Genomic DNA, 20,574 nt, shown 5'->3' with positions numbered 1-20,574 from the left:
AATTTAAAATTTATAGAGATGATTATGTTGTGAAATCCGAATACCTTGGTTGGAATGTTATCTGGACTCGAGTTGTGGCTCTCCACAACAAGAACGTTGCTACCACCTTTCAAAGGTGATTCTTCGGAAGATACCTTATCAGCCGGTGAAGGAATCTTCGAAGAACCAGACCCCTTTTCTTTGCCCGAAGGAGTGACAGTCTTCTGTCTTTTCTTGTATCCTTGCCTGGTGCGAGGAGGAGATTTGTCTTCATCATCTGAAACAACGGTTTGAGGATCTTTTCGCTTCGAGTGCACCGGAGGTTTCGAAGTCTGAAGAATATGAATTGAGCAAAGTAAGTACTATCCACAGAAATATACCAATTGGAATATAAAATGCGTATATACCGTGGGTTTCTTGCCGGTCGTGGTAGAATCACTCCTGATCGCGACTTTACGTGTCTATAAATCTGATGACTGCAAGTGCACAGTCGTGTCGTGTAGTTTTAAAAGATATCGAATCCACAGGGACTATGAATCGATCTACCGTTATCTAAGGTTACTATGTAAAGCTAGGGCTACTAAAATTTTGATTGTTTCTAAGGGAGAGTGATAGTGAGAAATAAAGAATATAATAAAAGACAGATATCAGTATGTATTTCGTTTAACTTAAGGTGATCCGAAGGTCCATTGGCTTTTGTATAATTTAATTAAAAATCTTTACTAATTCAATTGATTAAAAATCCTCGTCTCAAACTTTCGCTCTGTTGATTTAGATTACTATCCTAATCCTAATGTACGCTTTCGCCATCCCATTAGATTTTAGAAAAGCTTTTTGGAAACAACGTAATTAATAAAATGTCTGTTTTATGAAGTTGTTATCTATTTAAATCTCCTAATCTCAAACTTTCGCTCTGTTGACTCGGAACATGCTAATATCCCTAACGTACGCTTTCGCCATCCCACTCGGGTGTAAAAACAATTTTTGAAAATAAATAAGTTCTAATTAGTTTTAATACGCTTTCGCCATCCTTAAAACTAATGTCCTATGTCTACTATCCAGTTAAAGATCTCAAACTTTCGCTCTATTGATTTTAACCTTTGACCGTCTTAACCCCTCAAACTTTCGCTCTATTGGTTTTAAGACTTACTAATTAAATTAGACATACAGACCAAAAACAAGTGATAGTTAATAAAACATAATTAAGCCAATTTATTTCGGATCCCTACGGTTAACTTACTTTACATACCGATATCTTAATAATTTAGCCAGACATATTAATATGGTTAAACATGCATAAATCGGTTTTGTTCATAATAATAGGCATAGTAAATGGCATACAATATATCACGCAAATAAATATAAATAAAGGCGGTAAATAAAAAAACCTGAATTAAATAAATGGTAATTGGATCTTCAAGTACTGAACTTCCACCACAGGTTGGCTGGATCGTTCTTCGGAATTTAAACGGACAGAAAAAATAAACAAGGAAATAAAAACGATAAATCTAACGTAAGGCTAGATTTATAAAAAGTTCACAACAATTTCCGGTGTAGAAATCGTTGTGAGACAATAAGTGTTTGAATGAAAGCAGAATAAAGAAATACGGTTCGCGGTACAAGTTCGGCAGCACTTCGTTGGCAGGAAATCGGACTCCTTGGAAGTGAGGTAGCAGGTTCTATTTATAGGAGAGGTTTTGCTGTGACGTTGCGTGAAAAGAGGAGACTTTGCAGACTGGGTGTGGAGACGTGCGTCTCCAATTCTTCAGGAAGACTGGGTGCAGGACTTGAGACGTGCGTCTCAAGTGGAGAAAATCTAGGAGCAGTTGGAGACGGGCGTCTCCTCTTGGTGACGTGGCAGAAGAACGTTGGAGACGTGCATCTCCACTTGCTGGGAAGGTTTGGGCCACGCGCCTTTGGTTCCATAGTGGGCTGAACTGTCTCTTTTGGGCCTTTTGGGTCCTAATTGCACCCCTCTTTCACTTCAGCACTCCTTTTTCATCTTTTAGGCATGAATATTGGTCATTTAAGCTCCATTTTCTTTCCTTTTCGCAAATAGTCGTAATTAGAGTGTAAAACCTGAAACAAAGCAAATACTCGCGTAATATCATAATAAATTAACATAATAAATGGAAAATGCTATAAATATCTATGGATTTCAAGCTAAATATACGATATAAAATCGTGTTATCAAATTCCCCCAGACTTGAACCTTTGCTTGTCCTCAAGCAAAATAACAAGATAGAAATGGGAGGACAGCGAAATGAAACACGCTTCCACCACATCGTTCGGTCATACTCAGCTACATTGTGTTTGTGTTTGGAAATAATGTTGCAGATTCAAATAATAAACTTATAGTAGCGACACTAGACAACTCCCAGTATGCATACCAATCCGAATCATGCCATTATAGCTCGACCTTTTGACTCGTCATCATGTTTTACCCTTTTCATTCGCGCGCAATCACATTAAGCCCATTATCTTGACACGCACATAGCAGAGTAGTCGGTTAGTGACTATGATCCTTCTCATGGAGTTCTGGCACAATATGTGGTATAATCCTTAGCATTCACTTGTAGATTGTGGGGAATCGGACAATAGTCCTTCCTACCAAGTTCAGTACCAGATGACTTCTGAACCAATCAACAATGAGTTTTTAAATTCTTTGTATTTGAGATTTGCGACCGTTAGGTTAAATGATCTTGTGAGGATCACCTTACTTAGTAGGCACATTTCTTATTATGGTTAAGCACATAATTATTATTATGAGGATCATACACTTATATTCATCGACTCTCTGCGTAGTTTGTATCTAAGACGGTGCCGACTGCTAGAATAAACTACTAAGGGTTACTTCAAAAATTAAAGTCGATGGTTTTGGTATAACGGGTATTCAAATCGGTTACGCATACTTGGGGGTTTTAGAGTGTTGGGACAATAAGGTTATTGACTTGAATAAATTTCTATGCGTTGAGTGTTTGAGTAGCTTCGTATTTTTCAAACGTGTGGGGTTTGCGTTTATCGTATAAGAGCAAAATTTTTGTTATGGCTCAAGAAAATGGAAGAAAGTGTAATAACTACGGAGTTATACATATAAGACTTAAATTCCATAAATATTCTTTATTGAATTAGAAAAACATTACAAGGAAGGGAAATAAACTGAAGGGAAAATAAAACTAAAGGAAATAGAAATAATACGACTCCCCCAGACTTAAATGATGCAGTGTCCTCAATGCATTAGAACTACTCCTCAGTGTTGCGGTTGCGAGAACTGCTTGCGCCTCTTGTACGAACACGGCGACGTCTATCAGGAGGAGAGTCATTCACACGAATGTCAAGATCATGCAAATATGTAGCAATTTCAGTGTATTGACTTTCGTTCCTAATAGCATAGTCGCGGTGCTCCTGTTGCATCTCTCGGATGAGCCTTATTGTTTCAGTTTGGTTTGTCTGCATAGCTTGAACGAGTTGATCTTGTCGTTGAATTGCAGCATACATAGCTTCAAGAGTGATAGGCGGAGGGTTGTTTTGAGGAGGTTGGTTGACATCAGCTTGCCCTTGGTTGAGTTCTTCTTCATTTGCATCCACAGGTTCATTAGGATGTTCAGGTTGGTTATCTTGAGGATTGTCTTCAATGAGCCTCCAACGCTGAACATAACGGATGTTGATTCTTTCAGGGCATGGAAGGATGACATAAGGAATAAGAACTTTGTTGACGACCAAAGTGTATCGACCATCATGGCGGGGTGAAACCAAGTGGGAGTCACGGCAGTAGGTGAGATCGAGTGACTGAGCAGGCTTCATGAGATGTGAGAGTGTGAGGAGCTCGTCACCAAGACCTAAAGCACAGGCCAAGGAAGTAATAATTCCGCCAAGCAAGAATGGGTTTGTAGTGGGGGCGTTGACTAAGCCTTGGATGTGTTGGAACATAAACGGTGCGGCATTGAAACGGATATTGTTGAGTGCACAGTAAAGGAAAAATAGTTCATTTTGGTTTACCTTGTGGTTGTTAGATCTCGCAAAAATAGTATGCCCCAAAACACGTTGAAAATAACGTATAGCGGGGTTTTGAATGTGAGAAGCATGGAGAGCTCTCCAACCGGTAGGAATTTCGCCAGTGAGATTGAACCAAAATTCAAAAGCGAGTTCCTCCCAGGATCGACCATTGAGTTCTTGAAAGATTGAGCGGTGAGCATTTGGTGCATGATTAAAATGCAAATATGAAGCTACGACATCTTGATCTAGAGTATATTCACGGTTGAACATCCGAAATTGGATGCTACCGGTTGAGAGTGGTTGATTAGAGGGAGTGTCGTAGTTGAAAGAACTCAAAAATTCTAAGACGAGCGGCTCATAAGTAGGGACGGGTTCGGTACAAAGATGGTGTAGGCTAGATTTAGTGAGTAAACGGGTCACACCATCAATGAGACCCAGAGTTTCTAGACACTCGGTGTTCACAAATTTTGTGGGAACAACCGAACGTTCGTAGAAGGCGACATATTTTGTTCGTTGAACATCATTGTCGTCATCTCGGAAGATAATATTTGAAAGGTCAGGAGGTGGTCTCTCGGGACGCTCACTACAGATGAATGAACGTGGAGGCATGGTGAGTATGAAAATGAAAAATAGAAATGGAGTGTGGAAGAATAGAGAATGGTATGAAGGTTGTGAAGAAGAAGAGTGGTGGTGGTGTGGTTTTATAGTGAGGTTTGAAAATGGTGTGGTTAATGGAGAATTAAAATGGATTAATGGTGGTGTTTGAAGTTTGAATGGAGTAGAGAATTGGGAAATGAATAGAGTTAAAGAGGTGAATGATGGAGGATGAATGAGGTTTATGGTGTTTAAATGGAATAAATAAGGGGAAGAATAAGGAAGATTGAAAGATGAATTTTGAAATTCAAATTCAAAATTCAAAATGGGAGTTATGGGGGTGCTGCAGCGTGGTCAACAATGCAGACTGCTGCCCTTGGGAGACGCGCGTCTCAGGCAGTCTGTCTGCTAGGGGACAAAGCATGGAGACGGGCGTCTCCTGTCCTCTGAATGATTCTGCTGGTCTCACACAGATGGAGACGTGCGTCTCCTGTTGTAGGCAAGTGGTTCACGCATGCAAGGGACCAGACAGTGCTGGCAGATACCATAAATTGTCCATCAGTTCAGAGCAGTGTCTTTTTAATACTATTAACAGCAAAAAGTGATAAACAGGCAAATATATAGCAGTCAATAGCAGTGTAATATAGCACAGTAGCAATAATCAAAAGAATATTGCATTTAAAGTTAAACCGGTACTGAGTGTTGACATAAGCAGAATGTAAAATGCAGAAAAATGAAAATCTAAACTTATGAATAAAAATTGCTAAAACTAGAAATAAAATCTAATAATCTAATACGGTAACATCTAACCACGTCTATTGTTATGCTCATTAGACTGAATGTGTTTGAAAACTTCGTCGAACTGAGCATTTACGGTGTCGATGAAATCGAAGAACTGCATTTGCAAAGTGTGTAGCTCGTTGCGCACATGTTGGACATCTTGTTGTAGTGCAGTGATGGCTTGCTCGTGTGTGTTCAGGTTAGGCGTTCTTTGATTCACCGATGCGGTGGATGTAGCAGGTTGTTGTTGCTCGAGCTCGACATCAGTTATATCAACAGTGTAATCATCAACAGAATCTTCAGAACGAGTTTCAGGCTCATACTCAGATATAGGTTCATCTACAGAAAGAGGTTCATAAACCGGAATGGGTTCATCTTCAGGATTAGGTTCATAGTATCCAGGAGGAGTGTCAGGCTCAGATTCTGATACATGCATTTCCTCATCAAAATGTTCATAGGCTTGAGGGGTTTCAGGTGAGGGTTCTCTCTCAGGAATCTGATCATAGAAAATCCAGTTGGCAGGGTTGTGCACACTCGTCCTAGGACTCGGTAAAGTGAACTGATCCAATACTTTGTTATCAATGAGTAAATCAAACTGATCAGGTCCAAGGTTACCGATGATACCTCGGTTAAAGCAGAAGTGAATGTCCATAGAATTGTGGGAGCCAAGAGGTGTCAATCTAAGCAAAGGTACTCTCATTCCTATAGCATTAGCAATCATAGTGACGAATCCGCCGATCCTAATAGGTGAAACTTCGTCTTGCGTGATGCGCTCGAAGTTTGTTAGCATGAAAGCGATGGCATTGACCGGGCGATTCTGAGAGGTACAAAACATGATAAATAACTCTTCTCTAGAGACTTCAGTGACATTATCGGGTTTACCAAAAATGTAGTGAGCAAGGATCTTATGGAAGTATCTGAAGGCGGGGTTATGGATGTTCTCAGATTGAAATTCATTCTCTTCAGGGTTATCGTTTCCAGTGATCTTGCCCCAATATTTTTCCAACTCCCAGTAAGCAAGATTGTCTTCAGCTACTTTGGTGTATGCATCTGATCCATGAGGTAGCTCTAGCATTTCAGCAAAATCTCGGATGTAGAAATTAAATTCCATACCAAAGAGTCTAAAGAGAATAACTCCTTTTCTCAGTCCTTGTCCACAGTTTGGAAGATAGGTCAGGGAGCTCAAGAATTCCAGAGTGAGCTTCCGGTAGGTACTAAATTTGCGGAACAGGTGAGAACCAGTCCAACCAATTTGGTTTAGCAGGTGTAGGATGCTCTCTTCGATACCAAGTTTCACCATAGTTGGTTGGTGAGGATAGCAAGTCAAATCCATGTGTCTTTCAGCCAGCTTATTAAATCTTGCTTCTTGTCCTCTACCACGGAACACAACTTCCATATTATCAACTTCTTGCATCGTAGTTAGTAGTTAAGAAAAACCTAGAAGTTGAAAATATTAAGATTAAGTTAGAACTAGGCTAGTGTCGATTTTAAAAATAAAATAAAATTAAGTAACAAGTTATAATAATAAATATAATTATAAAACGGAAATATTTTCTCGAATTAAGATAGCAGTTATAATTATAATAATTATTATAAGATGTAAGAAAAAAGTAAAAAAAAATGATTAAAATTAGAATAGATTATTTAAATGAAAAAAATAAAAGTTTAAAAATAAAAATAAAATAAAAGAATAAATAAATGTGGGTTGTCTCCCACCAAGCGCTTTGTTTTATGTCGTAAGCTCGACGATTTTAAAAATAGAAAACTATTTTTTCGAAAGAGCGGGCAGTTCGTCAAGTTTAAAAACTTCGATGTTTTCATCGTGTTCGAGATGATGGTAATACTTAAGACGTTGCCCATTTATGACAAAAGGTTTGACGGTTTCTCCTTTGATTTCTATCGCTCCACTCGGAAATATGTTAGTTATTTCGAAAGGGCCAGACCATCTAGATCGTAACTTACCAGGAAATAATTTTAGTCTAGAATTAAATAAAAGTACTTTATCGCCTATGCTAAAATTTTTCCTAGATATACGCTTGTCGTGCCATTTTTTCGTTCTCTCTTTATAGATTTTGGCGTTTTCATAAGCGTCTTGTCTAAGTTCTTCTAATTCGTTTATGTCTAGAAGTCGTTTCTCACCAGCGGCAGTGTAGTTTAGGTTTAAGTTCTTAATGGCCCAATAGGCTTTATGTTCTAACTCTACCGGTAGGTGGCATGATTTTCCATAAACGAGTTTGAATGGGGTAGTTCCTATTGGAGTTTTGAAAGTTGTTCTATTAGCCCATAAAGCTTCATTCAGCTTGGTTGACCAATCTTTTCTAGATATAGCGACAGTTTTCTCCAATATTTGTTTTATTTCGCGGTTAGATACTTCTACTTGTCCGCTTGTTTATGGATGGTATGGTGTAGCTATTCGATGATTTACTCCATATTTTCGAAGGAGTTTCTCAAGTATTCTTGAAATGAAATGAGAACCACCATCACTAATTACCAATCTTGGCACACCGAACCTAGGAAAGATGACGTTTTTGAAAAGTTTGATAACTACTCGTGTATCGTTTGTAGGAGAAGCAATAGCTTCTATCCATTTTGAAACGTAATCGACAGCTACGAGTATATATTGATTTCCAAACGATGACGGAAACGGTCCCATAAAGTCTATTCCCCAGACGTCAAATATTTCTACTTCTAGAATGCCTTTTTGAGGCATTTCATCGCGTCTTGAAATGTTTCCGGTTCGTTGGCATCTATCACAGCTTAGTACAGCAAAATAAACGTCTTTCCATAGGTTGGGCCAGAAGAGTCCAGATTGAAGGATTTTGGCGCAGGTTCTAGATGTGCTATGGTGTCCTCCACACGGTGCAGAATGATAGTGTGTTATTATGCTTCTTATCTCTTCCTCGGGTACACAACGTCTAAAGATTCCATCGGGGCCTCTTTTGAACAGGAGTGGGTCGTCCCAATAGTAATGTTTTAGGTCATGGAAGAATTTCTTCTTCTGTTGGTAACTTAGATCAGGAGGAAGCACACCAGCAGCTAGGTAGTTTACGAAATCTGCATACCAAGGTGTGTCAGAGCGGGCTAAAGCTATTTCAGCTAAGTTGTTGGTTTCAGCGTTCGGATGGTATGGTTCGAATTCATTTGCTTCTAATTGGGCGATGAGTCTTTCATAAGGGAAATCATCGTCAATAGGTACTTCTTCGGGTTTCAGATTTTCTAATCGAGAGAGGTGATCTGCTACGACATTTTCAGTGCCCTTTTTATCTTTAATTTCCAGGTCGAACTCTTGTAGTAACAAGATCCATCTCAAAAGTCTTGGTTTGGCGTCCTTTTTGGCTAGGAGGTACCTAATGGCGGCATGGTCAGTGTATATGATTATTTTGGCTCCTACCAGGTAAGAACGGAACTTGTCTAGTGCAAATACGACAACTAATAGTTCTTTTTCTGTCGTGGCATAATTCATTTGAGCTTCGTCTAGGGTTCTACTCGCATAGTATATGACATGTAGTTTCTTATCTTTTCTTTGCCCTAGAACGGCTCCTACAGCATAATCACTCGCGTCACACATTATTTCGAAAGGTTCATTCCAGTCGAGAGGTTGCATAATTGGCGCAGAGATTAATGCTCGTTTAAGCGTTTGAAATGCTTCAGTGCATTTATCGGTGATAATAAATTCGGCGTCTTTCATAAGTAATTCGGTTAACGGTTTGGTTATTTTAGAGAAATCCTTAATGAAACGTCGGTAGAAACCAGCGTGTCCTAGAAAACTTCTTATTTCTCTAACGGTTTTGGGAGGTTGAAGGTTTTCGATAATTTCAATTTTTGCTTTATCAACTTCGATTCCTCTATCAGATATGATGTGTCCAAGTACAATTCCTTGTCGAACCATGAAATGGCATTTTTCTCAATTAAGGACTAGGTTAACGCTTACGCATCGTTTAAGTACCAGTTCAAGGTTCTCTAAACATGTTTCGAAACTTCCTCCACAGACAGAGAAGTCGTCCATAAAGACCTCCATTATTCCATCTAGGAAGTCGGCAAATATTGCCATCATGCATCTTTGGAAGGTCGCGGGTGCATTGCATAGTCCAAAAGGCATTCGTCTATAAGCGAATGTACCATAAGGACAGGTAAACGTGGTCTTCTCTTGGTCGTCAGGGTGGATAGGAATTTGGAAAAATCCGGAGTATCCATCCAGATAACAGAAATGCGAGTGTTTAGCTAGGCGTTCGAGCATTTGATCTATGAAAGGTAAAGGGAAATGGTCTTTTCGGGTAGCTTTGTTTAGCTTCCTATAGTCAATGCATATTCTCCATCCAGTTTGGGTACGTTGTGCTACAGATTCGCCTTTAGCGTTAGTGATTACAGTAACTCCTCCTTTCTTTGGTACGACGTGAACGGGGCTAACCCATTTACTATCGGATATAGGGTATATTATTCCGGCTTCTAGCAGTTTTTGGATTTCCTTTTTAACCACATCGCTCATAATAGGATTTATTCGCCTTTGATGTTCTCTAGAGGTTTTACTATCGTCTTCGAGCATAATGCGGTGCATACACAGAGAAGGGCTTATACCTTTCAGATCTGATATGTTATATCCTAAAACGGTTGGGTATTTTCTTAGGACATTAAGTAATTTTTCAGTCTCGGTTCGTCCTAAGTTGGCGTTCACTATAACTGGTCGATTTAGTTCTTCGTTTATAAATTCGTATCTAAGATCGGTAGGAAGTGTTTTCAGCTCTATAGCAGGTTTTCTTAGGTCCAGGTATAGGATCGGGAGTTAAAGCTAAGCATTCACTCAGGTGGTCATCTTGATATTCCTCACGCCAGTTGTCATCTTCAAGAATTGGCGGCATAGGAATTCTTAGGATCTCGGTTTCTCTTCTCCTACTTCAAAAGTAAGCTTTCCTCGCTTTACATCTATAATTGCACCAGCGGTTGCTAAAAATGGTCTTCCTAATATGATCGGGATGTTAGAATCTTCTTGGATATCCATAATGATGAAGTCAGTTGGGATGTAGAATTGACCTACACGAACAGGGATATTCTCTAACATTCCTACAGGGTATTTTACTGAACGGTCAGCTAGTTGAAGAGACATTCTCGTTGCTTTAAGCTCACCTAGATTGAGTTTCTTACAGGTTGAAAGAGGCATCAAACTAACACTAGCTCCTAAATTGCACAAGGCCTTCTTTATAATAGTTTTACCTATTACGCAGGGTATAGAGAAACTACCAGGGTCTTTCAGTTTTGGAGGCATGTTATTTTGGATGATAGCGCTACATTCGGCGGTAAGTGTTACGGTTTCGTTATCCTCGAGTTTCTTTTTGTTTGATAAGATTTCTTTTAGGAATTTAGCGTACGAAGGCATTTCAGTTATGGCTTCTGTGAACGGTATGGTTATGTTTAATTGTTCCAGAAGTTCTACAAATCTTTTAAATTGCGCTTCGGTTTTTGATTTAGCTAATCTCTGAGGGTAAGGAATTGGTGGCTTATAAGGCGGTGGTGGAACATAGGGTTTCTCTTTTTCAGGTTCCACTTCGTTATTGTTCTCTTTAGTCTTAGCAGTTTGGTCATCAGTTGATGTCTTTTGGGTTTCCTTTGGCTCTTGTTGTGACATGGGTATGTTTTGAGTTCTAGGATCAATAGGTCCATCGTAATTCGTTCCACTTTGTAGTGTTATTGCGTTCGCATGTCCTTTAGGATTGGGTTGAGTTTGAGCAGGAAACGTGCCAGCAGGGGCAGCAGTAGGTGCTTGTTGTTGAGCTACTTGTGAGATTTGAGTTTCTAACATTTTGTTATGCGTAGCTAAGGCATCTACTTTGTTCGATAGTTGTTTTAGTTGCTCGCTGTTGTGGATGTTTTGATTTAGGAAGTCCTTATTGGTTTGTTGTTGGGAAGCTATAAAGTTCTCCATCATGATTTCTAGATTTGACTTCCTAGGGGTGTTTTGAGCAGCTACAGACGCTTTTTGGTAGCCAGGTGGTACAGCAGGTGCTTGTCCAGGTGCGTACAACGCATTGTTGTTCTTATAAGAAAAGTTCGGGTGGTTTTTCCATCCAGGGTTGTACGTGTTAGAATAAGGGTTTCCTTGAGCATAGTTTACTTGATCAGATGGGACTCCAGTCAAGAGTTGACATTCGGCAACTACATGTCCAGTCAATCCACAAATCTCGCAGTTAGGTGTTACAGCAGCAGCGGTGGCTGAAGGAGTGATGGTTAAGTTCTCGATCTTTTGAGTTAAAGCGTCTACTTTAGCGTTAACGCGGTCTATACCACTTATTTCGTACATTCCTCCTTTGGTTTGGGTTTTCTCTAGAGCAGCTCGTTCTCCACCCCATTAGTAATGATTTTGTGCCATGTTCTCTATGAGTTTGTATGCTTCATCATGGGGTTTGTCCATTAATGCTCCGCCAGCAGCGGCATCTATAGTCATTTTAGTGTTATATAAGAGACCACCATAGAAAGTATGGATGATCATCCATGGTTCGAGTCCATGATGAGGGCATATTCTAAGCATGTCCTTGTAGCGTTCCCAAGCTTCGAAGAGTGATTCGTTATCTTTCTGGGTAAATCCGTTGATTTGACCTCTAAGCATAGCAGTTTTGCTAGGCGGAAAGTATCTCGCTAAGAATACTCTCTTCAATTCGTCCCATGTAGTTATGGAATTGGAAGGCAGGGATTGAAGCCACGCTCTAGCTCTGTCTCTCAAGGAGAAAGGAAAGAGACGTAATCGAATAGCTTCGGGACTAACGTTGTTAGCTTTGACGGTGTCGGCGTGTTGCACGAACACAGATAAATGGAGGTTAGGGTCGTCTACAGGGCTTCCAGAGAATTGATTCTGTTGAACAGCTTGGACCAGCGAAGGTTTCAGTTCGAAATTGTTTGCCTCAATCGCAGGTGGTGCGATACTTGAATGCGGTTCAGCGCGCGAAGGAGCGGCATAGTCTCTGAGAGGACGAATAGCAGCCATCTCTAACTTCGGGATAATTTGATTGATTTGCTCAGTAAAAGTCAATTCTTGATTAATAGGAATTGGTGCTACTTCGGGAAGATTGCGAGCTCGACGTTTGACGTTAATGAAACGTTCGATCTCGTTAATTCGTTGTATTAAATCTCCTCCTTATGAACGAGTATTTGGCATACAATCGTTCAGAAAGAAAGGGAAGAATTGTCCTAGTCTCTACGGTGTAACAGTGAGTTACGATATCGACTTAAATAGTCCCCGGCAACGGCGCCAAAAACTTGATCGCGACTTTACGTGTCTATAAATCTGATGACTGCAAGTGCACAGTCGTGTCGTGTAGTTTTAAAAGATATCGAATCCACAGGGACTATGAATCGATCTACCGTTATCTAAGGTTACTATGTAAAGCTAGGGCTACTAAAATTTTGATTGTTTCTAAGGGAGAGTGATAGTGAGAAATAAAGAATATAATAAAAGACAGATATCAGTATGTATTTCGTTTAACTTAAGGTGATCCGAAGGTCCATTGGCTTTTGTATAATTTAATTAAAAATCTTTACTAATTCAATTGATTAAAAATCCTCGTCTCAAACTTTCGCTCTGTTGATTTAGATTACTATCCTAATCCTAATGTACGCTTTCGCCATCCCATTAGATTTTAGAAAAGCTTTTTGGAAACAACGTAATTAATAAAATGCCTATTTTATGAAGTTGTTATCTATTTAAATCTCCTAATCTCAAACTTTCGCTCTGTTGACTCGGAACATGCTAATATCCCTAACGTACGCTTTCGCCATCCCGCTCGGGTGTAAAAACAATTTTTGAAAATAAATAAGTTCTAATTAGTTTTAATACGCTTTCGCCATCCTTAAAACTAATGTCCTATGTCTACTATCCAGTTAAAGATCTCAAACTTTCGCTCTATTGATTTTAACCTTTGACCGTCTTAACCCCTCAAACTTTCGCTCTATTGGTTTTAAGACTTACTAATTAAATTAGACATACAGACCAAAAACAAGTGATAGTTAATAAAACATAATTAAGCCAATTTATTTCGGATCCCTACGGTTAACTTACTTTACATACCGATATCTTAATAATTTAGCCAGACATATTAATATGGTTAAACATGCATAAATCGGTTCGGTTCATAATAATAGACATAGTAAATGGCATACAATATATCATGCAAATAAATATAAATAAAGGCGGTAAATAAAAAAAACCTGAATTAAATAAATGGTAATTGGATCTTCGAGTACTGAACTTCCACCACAGGTTGGCTGGATCGTTCTTCGGAATTTAAACGGGCAGAAAAAATAAACAAGGAAATAAAAACGATAAATCTAACGTAAGGCTAGATTTATAAAAAGTTCACAACAATTTCCGGTGTAGAAATCGTTGTGAGAAAATAAGTGTTTGAATGAAAGCAGAATAAAGAAATACGGTTCGCGGTACAATTTCGGCAGCACTTCGTTGGCAGGAAATCGGACTCCTTGGAAGTGAGGTAGCAGGTTCTATTTATAGGAGAGGTTTTGCTGTGATGTTGCGTGAAAAGAGGAGACTTTGCAGACTGGGTGTGGAGACGTGCGTCTCCAATTCTTCAGGAACACTGGGTGCAGGACTTGAGACGTGCGTCTCAAGTGGAGAAAATCTAGGAGCAGTTGGAGACGGGCGTCTCCTCTTGGTGACGTGGCAGAAGAACGTTGGAGACGTGCGTCTCCACTTGCTGGGAAGGTTTGGGCCACGCGCCTTTGGTTCCATAGTGGGCTGAACTGTCTCTTTTGGGCCTTTTGGGTCCTAATTGCACCCCTCTTTCACTTCAGCACTCCTTTTTCATCTTTTAGGCATGAATATTGGTCATTTAAGCTCCATTTTCTTTCCTTTTCGCAAATAGTCGTAATTAGAGTGTAAAACCTGAAACAAAGCAAATACTCGCGTAATATCATAATAAATTAACATAATAAATGGAAAATGCTATAAATATCTATGGATTTCAAGCTAAATATACGATATAAAATCGTGTTATCAACTCCTACTTGCCTTGTTGCTCTTCGAAACTCCAGAATCCTTTTGTACAGCGGCTTCTTTGATCTTTCTCTTTCGAGCTACGGCTCTAGTTGAAACTGGAATCAGTATTTCAGCCAAAAGAAAGAAAAGTTAGTCGAAAGTTGTCTAAACCCAAACCTTCAGGTATTGGAGTCAAGACACGAACATGTTCAAGATCTATATCAAGGTGTCCTTTGAAAGTTTCCAGGGTATGCTTAGTCGGGACCACTCGTTCAGCGTGTTTTTTAGTGCTTTCCTGAAGAATTTTAAAAGCGTTCTTACACACGAACCAGTCTGGGAAAGGAGGGCTTAAAGCCACACCAAAATCAGCACTTGGCAGTGGAGGGAATTTTGGAGGATTAAGTTTGAAAGCCACTTCATAACGTAGTTCTGGTCTAACAGACGAGGGCAGTTTCAACTTATCCAGTTTAGCAGAGAACTTTTCGCGTAAAATAACTGCAGCTTCACGAACGGTCCGACTAAGATCATCAGGCCTGTAGATAGTCTCAAAGAATTTTTGAAAGGCTTGTATTTCTTTAATATGGGTTGAAGTACCTTTGCGAAAGTTTTCCTGCACATCAGCAAAAGCTTCAGTTAGTTCTCGAGTAAGGCTCTCAGCATCGAAGATCTGCATGGTGTAGTAATCTATCCACCATTGTTGGAAATCTGGAGTAGAATAAAAGGCAAGTTCGAAAGGAATAGGAGAGAGATTGGTAACACCAGTGTATCTGGCGATTTTTTATTCACACTCATCTTCAGCTAAATACAAAGTATGTAGACACATATGGTTCCTTTTCTCATACAGGCATTTGGGTTTTATTTGAACCAATCCAAATTGTCTCGACACCAAATTTGGTTGGTAGCAGAGAAGAACACATTGGCCTTTGGAGGGTCGAAGACGGTGATAGAACAGCCTTGGGGTAAGAAAAGCTTCCCAAATAATTACAGATTCAGTCTGTTGATCTGGGGAGGTCGCTGGAAACCTTCGAGTGAACCATTCAGGACCCACTGTCCTTTGTAAGAATGGAGCCATTGAAGGACTAAATTGATCACACTGAGCAAACATCATGACATATGCTAAAAAGTGTTCACGAAGCTTCCCAGTATCTTCTTTAGGAGTTAGTGAAGCCAACCTGGTTCCTTCTACAGCTCGATTTTTGATGTCTGGATCTTCTTCGTTGATAGTACCTCGAAATGAGAGGTGAGCTTCGAAAGTAGCATTAAGCCACAGTTGCAAAAACCAGAAAGGACCAGCAAAGAGCAGAGATCCTGATTCATAATTCTTAACAAGGTCTGTTACTTCACCTAGGTTCTCATAGAGAAACCCTAGAATTAACTGGCTTAGGTTCAGTTATGTTCCATCGTGTAGTTGATTGGCCATACAAAGATACCTCTTTGCTACCTGTATGGACCTAGAGCAGAAAACGCACCTCGAAAGCCATAAGGCTAAGAAAGCAACATGCTCTTCGTCTGAGACTACCTCATTGTTTTCGTCATGATATTGTTGAATGAACGCAGTATAAGTAACTGTTGCTTCGCTAAAGTTAATGGTATCGGTATCCATGACATTAGGGTCAAAGGTCTCTCCGGTTGGTCGAAGCCCCGTGATAGCAGCTATGTCGAAAAGAGTGGGGGTGACCATTCCACACGGAAGATGGAAAGTGTTATGGGAAGCATCCCAGAAATGAACTGATGCCACTAACATGGTTTGGTTATACTCTAAACCAGTCTTGGACAGTTGGATTAAATCGTAAATACCCAGTTGTTTCCAGAAAGAAGCCTTGTGTTTCTCTACTCTTGTTAGCCAGGCATAATACAGTTCAGGGTCTTTTGCTAAAGGAATTGACCTAAAAACTCTCAAAAAATTGGTTATATAGTTTAACCTAATTTTCTCTAGGGCTGAAGGGGTTACGGTCGAAATGTCTTCTGCATTATTAGGATCTGCTAAGATAGGACAACCATCTTCATCTATTTTTTTCTTACTAACTAAAGGCCTAGTTTTATAATAAGCAGGAAAGAATTTATTCAGAGAAGAGTTAGTTTCTCCTGGTAAAGGACCCATGAAGGCATGAGTTTTTCCAGAAAGTTCAAAGGGAATGATTACCTGAGAAGCATAAATGGCGCGCACTTCTGCAGTATTTGGGTTTGGTATGTATTCTTGATCCCCCCATCTGTGTAGATTTCTGAAGTTTCAAAGCAGGTTGAAGAACATTTGAAGAAGACGCCATGAGTAAGTTTGATTTGAGAAATGGGTTTGAATGGAACCAGAGACGTTCTTTTCTGTGGAAAGAATGAGGAAATAGAGGTGAAAGTTATATGAGAGTATGAGTTCAGGTATTTAAAGGTTTAACGGAAGCCCTTTCAAATCTTTTGAGTAAAAACCAAGAGACACGCGGCAGACGTTGATTTAATCCAACGGCGGTCGAATAGTTATTAGCTTTACTCCTAGTATGTAGGAGTAATGATCATGAAGTAAGACCAGAACGTGGGAATGTAAGTTATGAGTAGACATCTTTGAAAATGACAAGACGTTTTGGAAATAGAGTCATAAATGATTATGACGTCGGTCAATGATCATGGAACTCTAAAACGAAATCTTATTACAACAAGAAACACCTATTTCTCTTGTTTTTCGAAACAGGCATTTAATGGGGGCAATTTGTTAGCTGAAGATTTCGTTTAGGAAGAATGTTCTTCGAAGGTCTGAAATTCGAAGGAGATGGTTACTGATGATCATCTTTGAAGATAAAAAATGGCTACTGATGGCCATGCTTCGAGAATGATGTTTAAGTTGGAACAAAGATAGTTGACACTGAAGTGAAAATTTAGAAAGAATAGTCTTTGGGACTTAGACGTTTTGCGAAACATGCGAAGTACTGAAGCTTAGCGTGGTTTCGTGGCATTCTCGACTCCGATTATGTTGCCACGCGTCGAAGGGATATTCAGGCGGGATGATTTGAATTTCGAAGTAGTTTATGTAACCGCACGAAGACAGATGGCATCCCTGGATTTTCTGCGAGCAACGTGGCATTAGATTAGTGTATGACCGTTAGGGTCGAAACTAGTATATAAATAAGGGTCTTAATGTTAGGATTCCGTGTGTTCATTTTGTACAAATCACTCACATATTGCTCAAGTATCAAGTGTTAAGAGAAAGAGTTCGCTGAGAAATGTACGTATGACACCAACACCAATTTAAATACATGTGTATTTTCCTTTATTCAAGTATCTTTCGATATTACTGCATTTTCGTTTACTTTCTGTCATTTACATTCCTGCACTCTTTATTTTCATGTCATTTATCTTCGAAGCACTTAACTTTTCTGCACTTTAAGATTCTCGCACTTTTACAGTTTTGTCTTATGTTTTATCTTTAACTTACCCTTTCGCTGATGTTATATTTACGTGTATAACAAGGTGATTGCTAATCTTTATTTATTTGATCAAGTATTTCTTATTTCGAGACACACCAATCATAGACATAATTCGAACTATCATGAATAACAACCTATTTGACTATGTCCTAGGATCAATCTAGTCGATCCTGCGAGTAACCAAATCATATTTATTATAGTTTGAAGACTAGCGGTTGTTTATCGGAAATCACCGTAAACACCACCTCAACTTATTCATTGTTAATTCTCTGAATTATGTAATTGGCTTTTATGTTTCACTAAACTATATGTACCCTAGGGTATAAAACTTGCAAATAGAAAAAAGGTACCAAAACAACAGGTACAACAAGAAGATGTCCTATGAGATGTTGGAACATGTTTTGGAATAACATGTCCTATGGAATAGCTGTTGACATCGCGCCTGGTGAGCTAGATTAGTGAGATTCAGTTTCAAATTAACAGATGCAGAATATTCTCTGAATATTATGCAAATCATATAAGGCGTTATATGTTTAGAAGGCATGAAGAATCAATCAAAACATTTGAAGATTGTATAGTTTCTAAATGCGGAGATATTTTTGGAAACTAGCAGATTGAAGACCTTGCTTGTAGCATAAGTTACTGCTATATTGTAACAACAAATTTACTTTGATTGACGCCCCAAATCCAGTTGGGTATAGGTTATTAATATAAGTGTTTGTAATCTAGAAAGTAAGACAACCAAGAATAGAAAAGATGTAATCATTATCTTTTTAGAAAGTATACAAGTACATGGAAGCCCATAGGTTTTTCTAATTGTGCACCCGCATTTTGAACTATCCGGCTGTTAGCTGAAGATTTCGTTTTATATTGTTTGTCCTTCGAAGGAGTTGAGAATCGAAGGAAAGATGGTTACTGATGGCCATCCCTTAAAAAGTGAAAGTATGGCTACTGATGGTCATGCCTCGAAGATACAGACTTCTAAGTTCGTTGAAGATAGTGAACACTGAAAGACTAATGAAAGCATATGTCTTCGGGACTTAGACAAAATTTATAAAGTATATATTTAAGCGTTACTACTTAGCGTGTTTTCATAGTGTTTTTACACTGCCACGCGTCGAAGATGGACTCAGGCGGGAAGATTTGAAATTCGAAGACGGTTTCGTAACCGTTCAAATACAGATGGCTTCGCTGGAAGTTCTGATGAGAAACGTGGCAGCAGATTAGTGTAGGACCGTTAAGGTCGAAACTAGTATAAATAGGAGTTTTAATGTTAGGATTCCGGGTGTTCATTTTGTACAAATCACTCACATATTTACTCAAGTATTAAGTGTTACGAGAAAGAGTTCGCTGAGAAAATGTACGTATGACACCACCATTTTAATACATGTGTATTATATTTCATTTTCGAATACATTTCTGAATTACTGCATTTCATTTATTTCTTGTCATTTACATTCCTGTATCTTTATTTTACTTCCGAATTTACTTTCATGATCATTTACTTTTAAAGTCTTTAACGTTTCTGCAGTTTAAGATTCTTTATGTTTTAACAATCTTTAAGTTTCATATGTTATGTTATTTATCTTTCTTGTTGAAGTTATAATTACATATAACGAAGCAATTACCAAGATTCTTGAATCGAACAATACTCATCGAAGAGGACAAATTATGAATATGATTCAAATGAACATTGATAACAATCTTCTTGACTATGTGTCCTAGGATCAATCTAGTCGATCCTGCAAGTAACCAAATCATATTTATTATAGTTTGGAAGACTAGCAGTTGTTTACCGGAAATCACCGTAAACAAATTGGCACGCCCAGTGGGACAGTGTCACGCGGATTGTTTTAATCAATTGTTTTGTTTTTGTCTAGACAATATCAAGACCTTGTATGAACCTTAGGAACGGTAAATTAAAAGACAGTGCACAACCGATTCCCAAACGAAGGTACAACAAGAAAATGGTCGTTACGTCCAGTGCAGGGGGTAATCAAGATCCCCCACAAGGTTCAGGATCAGGAGCGGCAAATTCGACTTCTACTCAAGAAGCACGGGATGCAACGGGTCCAAATGGATCGAGACCTGCAGATAATTCCCAGACTATGCCTGAAAATAATACAGCACCCTCAGGGACTGTTCCAGTTTCAGTGTCGACAACCGCACCCTCATCCACAAGTGCAGAGGACGTATTGTTTGCCTCGACAAATGCTGCAAACAATTTATTTGGTCAAGGTACAAACTCCGCTTTCGAATGGAGACCAAATAATCCATACGGAATGCCATACCCACATGGAACAGGCGTACGAGGGACAGGACATATATATCCCCCAACTAACAATGCGGCATTTTCACCAAATGTTAGTTCAGTAGGTCGAAGTGCACATAACACTGGTTTCTCTACCCAGATGCCTCACTTTACCACAAATAACCAAGCAGCATTTCGACAAGAAATGGATGCAAGCAACCATGATATGGTAGGGGTTTTGGCCAGAGAACTAACTTCAGTCTTGAACCCACTAATGGCAAATGTTACCACTACAAATAGAGAAAACGTAGAAATTTTCCAAAAGATATCATCGCAAATGAATCGAATGGCAGAATTCATGGGAGTACCACCACCTAAAAGGAAAGACAAACAGCCTGTCAATCAAGAAGAGAGGCCTATTTTGGAACGTGTGCAAGATATGGTTCCCCCACCTAGGACGGTTCCTAGGGATATAGGCCCCTCACGAAGGATGGAGTCGTTCGAAAAGACTCCGGTAATTAACTTGGAGGATTCAAGTCAAAGGACTGTCCCCTTTCGACAAGAAATGGAGGAAGAACGACCCA

The 20,574-nt window shown here is 39.2% G+C and overlaps 1 non-coding gene across 1 annotated transcript; it reads left to right on the top strand.

The window, feature by feature from the left end:
- Window positions 1-11,840: 11,840 nt before the first annotated feature.
- Window positions 11,841-11,947, top strand: LOC131600806 (small nucleolar RNA R71). The gene has a single exon (XR_009283414.1). It is a non-coding gene; the product is annotated as a small nucleolar RNA R71 (small nucleolar RNA).
- The last annotated feature ends 8,627 nt before the right edge of the window (window positions 11,948-20,574 follow it).

This window comes from Vicia villosa, linkage group LG4, assembly GCF_029867415.1.
Source record: "Vicia villosa cultivar HV-30 ecotype Madison, WI linkage group LG4, Vvil1.0, whole genome shotgun sequence".
NCBI classification, from domain to species: domain Eukaryota; kingdom Viridiplantae; phylum Streptophyta; class Magnoliopsida; order Fabales; family Fabaceae; genus Vicia; species Vicia villosa.
This window is presented reverse-complemented; position numbering and strand designations above follow the sequence as displayed.